Consider the following 8,503-nt stretch of genomic DNA (forward strand, 5'->3'; position numbering starts at 1 on the left):
AAACAAATAAGTACCATATCATTTCACAAGTCAGGTGTCAAACTGTAAGTAAAGTTGTAACCCTTTAATATACTACAGCCAAATAGTCGTAAAACTAATAAATTTTCCTTTACACCTCGACACACCTAGGAATTATCGATGGCGTATTGATGAGTTGCGACTTGCAGTATGCAAACTTCTGCATCACTCATATTATCAGCACATATCCTAAAATCTTTAGTTTAATGTAGACGTTTCACAGCTGTAACTACACACCATGACAAGGTCCAACGGGGACGAAACGCATGAAGTTTTCTCGCCAGCTGCCGCAAGAACAATTTTCGTCTCCCACAGGTATATTGTATTTTCGAACACAGTACGTCCGTAAGAGATGTTAGTCCTGGACGAATACTGCAGTAAAGGGCCTATCAACAGTGTACATACATTAAGCATGGTACATACATAGTTGCTTTAATTTAGTATTGCTTCTATTGCATATAACAGATTTTTATTCGGTCAAACGATTATTCGCAAAATCAGTGAATGCTTTCTTCCTCGTTTCCTATATGTCGGAGGCAACGAATTCTCGTTCGAACCTGTGAGTACGTGGCTGTGAGTAAATGTTCTGACATGGCCCTGTGAAGCCTAAGTGCATCTGGCGTTTCTCACGAGCCCCTGTCGGGTCGATTTTGGAGGAATTTGTTCACATCCACTGGGTATCTGGCCTCAACCACAGTACAGATTTTTGTTTTCAACTCAGGTATTTGTGTATTCGATTGAAATTTTCGTCGAAATTCTTTGCGTTGAATATACAGTAATCCCTCGACTATCGCCGGTGTTACGTTCCAAAACCTCCCGCGGTAGGTGAAAATTCGCCAAGGAGAAACAGTATTGTACAGTATATATTTTTATTTTATGTTTATAATTTGTATATATTTATTTTATTATAAATGCCAAACAACACCACACACTCGCCTCCCAAGTTTCGTTTTCCATACTGTATGTGCAATTCTTTGTTTAATCATTTACGGTTCCCTACGTATTTTCTTTTAATATATTTTAATTAATGTGTTATACAGTACAGTCCTGTACTCTACTTCTATTTAATAATTTATTAATTTTTAGGCATGAAAATGCTTATTTTACCACAGAAATAATTAAAATATAAAGAAATATCAATACCTATCAGCCACAGAAACCTGCGATATACTGAGGTGTCCACGATATAAATTTACATACATTGGCCAGAAAGATCCGCGATGTACTGAGAGCGCGATAGGTGAACCGCGATATGGCCAGGGATTCCTGTACACACACAACACATGAATATCCGCAACGTTCTTTTAATATATTTACACTTTTATGTATATATTTACCATTTCTGAATCTGCATATATTTACTATTTGGTGTTATATATATATACTATTTATCAGCATTATATATTTACTAATTTTCAACAAAGAAATAGAAAATAAGTATATATATATATATTCTTTGTAAGCTTATTACTTATTCTATCGGTCTCTTTTGTCCAACCGCTAAGTGACGGAGACATAAACACACCAACATCGGCTGTCAACCAATGCTAGAAGGACAAGCACAGACACACAGACATACACACATACACATATATATACATATATATACGACGGGCTTCTTTCAGTTTCCGTCTACCAAATCCACTCATAAAGCTTTGGTCGGCCCGAGGCTATAGTAAAAGACACTTGCCCAAGGTGCCACGCAGTGGGACTGAATACCTGGAATTATGTGGTTGGTAAGCAAGCTACTTTCCACACAGCCACTCCTGCGCCTATATATATATATATATATATATATATATATATATAAGCTCAAAAAAGGAAAAAGACAAAACAACAACAACAAAAAACAACAACGTGAGGACGTGATTCAGATTGTGTTACTAGACGCTCGAGAAAGGAAAGAGAGAGAATATGACGTTTCGAGCGGAGCTCTTCGTCGGAAACAAGCAAAGTCCAAAGAAGGGAAAAACGGAGGAAGAAAAAATCGCCACCGATGTCCACGAGGTTACATTGTGATATATATATATATATATATATATATATATATATATATATATATATATATATATATATATATATATATATATATATATTACATTAAGTCGAAAACTGAAATTTATGGTATTATATTTAATTTGTTTGTTACGTGCGTTTCGACACCAGATGGAATATACATTTCATGACTATAAATATTAATGTAAATATGAATAGAAATGGATTTGTAACTTTACAACACATTAATGTAAACCATGCGCATATTCTCCGACAAACATCCAAAAGTAATACTACTTACTCTTGAAGATTATGTTAAATACAGTTTTCCTACAAAATAAATAATTTCCCAGCATTATATAGTACTATTTTTCAGTTTTATATCGCTCCTAAATGCTAACTTTATAGATATTCACTATGTAACTTTATGTATTTACTATCTGCCAACTATATTTACTATTTAACACCATCGTGTATCGCTTCGAAGTTCCTTCCATCAGATGGCATTATATATTGTTTTAACAAGAAAGCCATATCACATATAAAGACAGGTGTCCCTTAGTACGATTTTAGACACTGTGTTGAAAAACTGTGTGATGTAGAAGTTTCCAAACTGCATTTCGTAACACTTCAGTGGGCTGTCAATAAATTTTAGGCGTATCAAGTAATGACGGGAGATTTATTGCGTTTTTACAAGCATTTGACAGTGCAGTTTGTCTGCAGTCTTACAAGTTTGTGTACAATTTGACACGTGACAGGTGACATGTAAAATGATATTTATTTGTTTATTTATTAATTTCACGAAAGAAAGTAATAAAAAAAATCGGAGATGGGCAGAAAGGGACATATGAATCTGTCTTGCCTTCGGCAGCAATGCCGTATCCATTATGGAGATTCTCATCCTAGACATAACATGGCTTGATTTGTTTTTAATGCGATTTGAAAGCCCTCTTTTAATGTCCTCCACAGAAACATCTGATATATTCAACATCTTCACTTGCATCTTGGATATTAATAATTTACTTCTCTTCTATGGGTGTTTAACCTCCGATAAATAAGACAATTGATGGCAAGGCAGGGTAACGTTTGAAGATTTGATCGTTATTTCTAGCATAGCAACGATCTTGCCATGTTATGTCTGGATTGAGAATCTTTGTGATGGAAACCGTGCAGTTGCCAATGGTAAGATTGGCACGTCGACACTCTTTGTCTTCGACTCTTTCAAAAAAAAAACACGAATAACGAGTATATAATAACGTAAAAATATAAAAAAACAGAAGACGTCGAATATATTTAGACGTTGGTTATGTATATTCGACCCAAGAAATATCGATGATTTCAGTTAAATACAAACCAAATATGTCCTACTCAGGTATCTGTACTGTTGTTGAGGCAAGATGCCCAGCAGATGTAACATTGTGGCATTTAGGATATCGTTGATCTTGTCGAGGTCGTCACTTAGCCCCAGGTCAGCTATGATCAGAGACTTCCAGTTATGATAAATCTGCCTAATTTTTAGCTTTAATTGCTCCTCCTATTTTACTGTTCGAGACGAGAGGCGCAATGGCCCAGTGGTTAGGGCAGCGGACTCGCGGTCATAGGATCGCGGTTTCGATTCCCAGACCGGGCGTTGTGAGTGTTTATTGAGCGAAAACACCTAAAGCTCTACGAGGCTACGGCAGGGGATGGTGGCGAACCCTGCTGTACTTTCACCACAACTTTCTCTCACTCTTACTTCCTGTTTCTGTTGTGCCTGTAATTCAAAGGGTCAGCCTTGCCACACTCTGTGTCACGCTGAATATCCCCGAGAACTACGTTAAGGGTACACGTGTCTGTGGAGATCTCAGCCACTTACACGTTAATTTCACGAGCAGGCTGTTCCGTTGATCGGATCAACTGGAACCCTCGACGTCGTAAGCGACGGAGTGCCAACAACAACAGCAATTGTTCGAAAGGTATTTGACTCCTATTTCTAGCGAATCGAATCACTATAAAGAGGAACCCTCACCTGTAAGGTACGAATTCAGGAAAGTCAGATTGATGGCGCACAAATCTTTCCAAGCTATAGCCATAGAGGTGGAGTAGATGAGCGTTTGAACAGGACACTTGAGGCTAACGAGACTTCCGTCAAATATACAATGCTACCAACTTTTATAAAACCCATTGATGTTTATATTCATGAAATGTATATTCTGTCTTGTGGAAACGCGCGTAACTAATGAATTAATGTAATACCATAAGAGTCTGCTGATCTTACCTTTTAATGTCTCGGCTGAAGATCTTTGTAATGGACTCACCAATCAGCTCTACCTCTCTCATTTTTTACAAATATATATTTTTTTATTTTACTTATTCGTTTACGCTTTCTTTTTTCCTTGTTTTCCCAATTCTTCTCTTTCTCTCCTTCTGTCTATGTAACACGCACACATGCATAGACATGCACACTCATACATGCTTGTAGAAATTTATAGCCATATAAATAGACATATAGGTGCAGGAGTGGATGTGTGGTAAGTAGCTTGCTTACCAACCACATGGTTCCGGGTTCGGTCCCACTGCGTAGCAACTTGGACAAGTGTCTTCTACTATAGCCTTGGGCTGACCAAAACCATGTGAGTGGATTTGGTAAACGGAAACTGAAAGCAGCCCATCATATATATATATATGCGTGTGTGTGTGTGTGTGTGTGTGTGTGTGTGTGTGTGTGTGTGTGTGTGCGTGTGTGTGTGTGTCTGTGTCTGTGTCTGTGTTTGTCCTCCTAGCATTGCTTGACAACCGATCCTGGTATGTTTATGTCCCCGTCACTTAGCAGTTCGGCAAAAAGAATCCGATTGAATAAGTACTAGGCTTAGAAAGAATGAGTCCCGGGGTCGAATTGCTCGACTAAAGGCGGTGCTCCAGCATGGCCACAGTCAAATGACTGAAACAAATAAAAAGAAAAAAAGAATATATATATGTGTGTGTAATATGTATTCGTACTTATATATGCATGCATATACACATAAACACATAAATACATATGTATGCATCTATGTGTGTGTTTATGTGTGTGTTTATTGCATATGTACAATTTATGGTGGTATGGTAAAAGCTTGATGGTAAAGGTGGGGATTGTGGTATGTACTGATAGTTCGTGGGGGTGATGGAGGTGTTATTACAATACTGATTGCACCGATGGATATATTCTTGCCCGTAGAGATTGTTGTGGTATTAGCGATACTGGTGCTATGGTGATGCTGGCAATGAAAATGGCGAGCTTTAATGTCATCGCATAGTATTGGCAGCAGTTAGGGTTAGCAGTGGATGTGTTGTTGTTGTTGTTGTTGTTGTTATCAGAACTACATCATATCTGGCTGAGAAAACCTATAATCAAATGCCCTTCTAAACGTGACCATTCCATTTGTTTTTTAGACAGAGCGATGACCCCCGAACACTATTATCCAATGTTTATTATCTTTTATATCATTATTATAACTATTACTGTTGTTGTCGTTATTGTTGTTGGCAGAATCGTGAGCACGCTGGACGAAATGCTTAGCGGTATTTCGCCCGTCGCTACGTTTCGAGTTCAAACGCCACCGAGGTCGATTTTGTTTTTCATCCTTTCGCAGTCGATAAATGAAGTACCAGTGAAATTCTGCGATCCCTGTGATCGACTAATCCCCTCCACCAAATTTCAGGTCTTGTGCCTATAGTAGAAAAGGTTGTAGTTGTTGTTGCTGCTGCTGCTCCTGTTGTTGTTGTTGGTGGTGCTGTTGTTGTTGTTGTTGTTGTTGGTGGTGGTGGTGTTGAGCGGCATTTCTTCCGGTTTTTTAACGTTCTGAGTTCAAATTCCGCCGAGGTCAGCTTTGCCTTTCATCCTTTTTTTTGGGGGGGGGGCGCGATAAATCAAGTACCAGTGAAACACTGGGGTCGATGTAATCGACTAGCTCCCCCTCCCAACAAATTTCACGCCTAGTGCCTATAAGTAGAAAGGATTATTATTTTGTCCAGCATACTGAACAAAATGTTTAACGGCATTTCGTCCGTCTTTACGTTTTGAGTTCAAATTCCGCCGAGGTCGACTTTGCCTTTCATGCTTTCAGGGTCGATGAAATAAGTATCACTGAGCACCACCACCCCCACACACACACACACACAATTTCCGGCCTTGTGGCTTTAATAGAAACAGTTATTATCATTATAGTTAAAGACAGTAGGTTTCGGTTAAATGAAATTTAACTACTATTTCTAGCATCGAGAGCAACCACGTTGATACGTCCCTTGGGGCGCGGCAGCAGCCATGTTAGTAGTTATAGCTGTGGTGATGGCTCAATGAACAAACGGCCGTGAAATGTCAAAAGCTGAGCTTTCGCAACAGCGTTCGCTTTCTTTCCCTTTCTCCATTGAAGAGCGTTTGACATTTTGAGAACGACGCAGATTCGGCACTCAAGATTGCTGTCCCTGATATAAATGTAAAACGCTGGTGGGTGACAGGGTGGTTAGCTATTGTGTGTATTCTTGTCGGATTGCTTAAGCGAAATGAATCTCCGTATAGAATTTTGTTTTCTAAAAGCGTGTTATCCAACGTCTGCTTTTATAAACGTTATGTTGACTCCTCTGCAACCACTTCTCACATGAAACCGCCGTATTGTTTTGTATTGTGTAAAAGAATAATCTATTTGCTTAAATGCGAAAGAGATTATAGACACCCTCCGCTATCACCACCGCCCCAGCTGTTAATGGCCTGTTAACAAGATTGTTTACCCCCACCCCCCACCCCACTCTCGCTTTCTCTTTCTCTCTCTCTCTCTCTCTCACTGTCTCTCTTCTCTTTTTCTTTCTCTCTCTCTTTCTTCCTATCCCTCGCCCTACCTACTCCCTTTCTCTGTCTGTGTACCCCAGTCTCTCTCTTTCTGTCTCTTTTTTTTCTCTGTATGTCTCTATGCGTTTATATATGTCTTATGTTTTATATATGCATATTTGTCTGTCTTTGTCTATCAAAACTAGTCGTTAGTTAGCATATGTATGTGTGTGTGTATATATATATATATATATATATATATATATATATATATATATATATATATATATATATATAATCGTTCAGTATTGACTGTCGGCAGAAAGGGTATTCGAGCCCACATTAGAGATTAATGATACCTTCATTTTGGTTCAGTCAGACGCTTGCTACTTTGAGTTTCGCCTGTGAATACGCAGGGTCTTCAAGCAATGTGTGTGTGTGTGTGTGTGTGTGTGTGTGTGTGTGTTCGCCATGATAGATCGCTAGCCACTACACACATTTTTTTCTCTCCTTGTTTCTTTCTGTGTTCCTTTCTGTGGAAGAGTGTAGGCTCGAAACGTTAAAGACTTTTTCAATTCCCAAGCATTATACTAATACATCTGTTTGTTGTCCACACCACCTGTCTTCGTCTTTTGTTTTTTTTGTGAATTCTCCCTACACACACACACACACACACACACACACACACACATATATATATATATATATATATATATATATATATATATATACACACACGTATAGTGTGTGTAATATTAATGTTTGTTTTTATGAGAAGTTATATATAAAAACAATTTAACATTAAATTGAAGGATTACTCAATACTTTTTAATAGACTACATACTTATTAGTTTTTGTAAAGGAAGAGCTAGCAGTGACTTCGAAGTTTCCGCTTGCTTACCATCATGAAGTTGTCAAGCTCATGACGGCAAGAAAACCGAAGCTTTGATCTTCGTCCGTGTAAAAAATGATATATAAGATTATTATAAATTGCTTGAAATCTTATAATGTGTGAATGGCATAAATGTTTTTAAAAATCTTTGAAAAGTCCAGGAGAGAATTTAGGCAAAATTTATATGGTGATACCAAAAAATAAAAACAAAAGAAATTGTATCACCTTATATAGTTTATTTAAAGCTTTCTTTATATTTCGGGAAAGATACCCTTTATCAGCTATGGAAAGAAAATAATCCAAGAGTTCGGAGAAAAATAATGTTATTGGCAGACCATAAGTTGCTCTCAATATATCGTTTTGCTTTCTTTACTTAGTCTTCTGTGTGCATTATCAATGTAGGACAGGAGTTGTCTGTAGTTCGTAGTTTATTTGTCGCTTTTGTGTGTTATATATAAATATCTGGTGGTATTGTGAGTTATATGTTAATGTCCTCTAGCATTGCAAATAAGAAGAGAAACAGCGGATTTTAAATGCTTTTTTGAATGTTAATTATAGACAAGGGACTGGAGGAAATGGTAGACTAACAAAATGCCTAGCGGTACATTGTTACGTTCTTTTTACGTTCCATGTTCAAATTCCAAGTACATCAACACTGTCTTCTATCCCTGAATCCTTGATTAAAGTTGCCTCTGCGACAAACATCCCGTCTTTCTGTTAAATTTCTGGCAATTTTTATTTTTCCTTCAGGCACAATGCAATCTGGTTCTATATTATCCAATGTAATCTTTGCTTTTATTTAAAGATTGGTGGAT

The sequence above is a fragment of the Octopus bimaculoides genome, chromosome 3 (genome assembly GCF_046866305.1).
Source record: "Octopus bimaculoides isolate indiv1 chromosome 3, ASM4686630v1, whole genome shotgun sequence".
NCBI classification, from domain to species: Eukaryota; Metazoa; Mollusca; class Cephalopoda; order Octopoda; family Octopodidae; genus Octopus; species Octopus bimaculoides.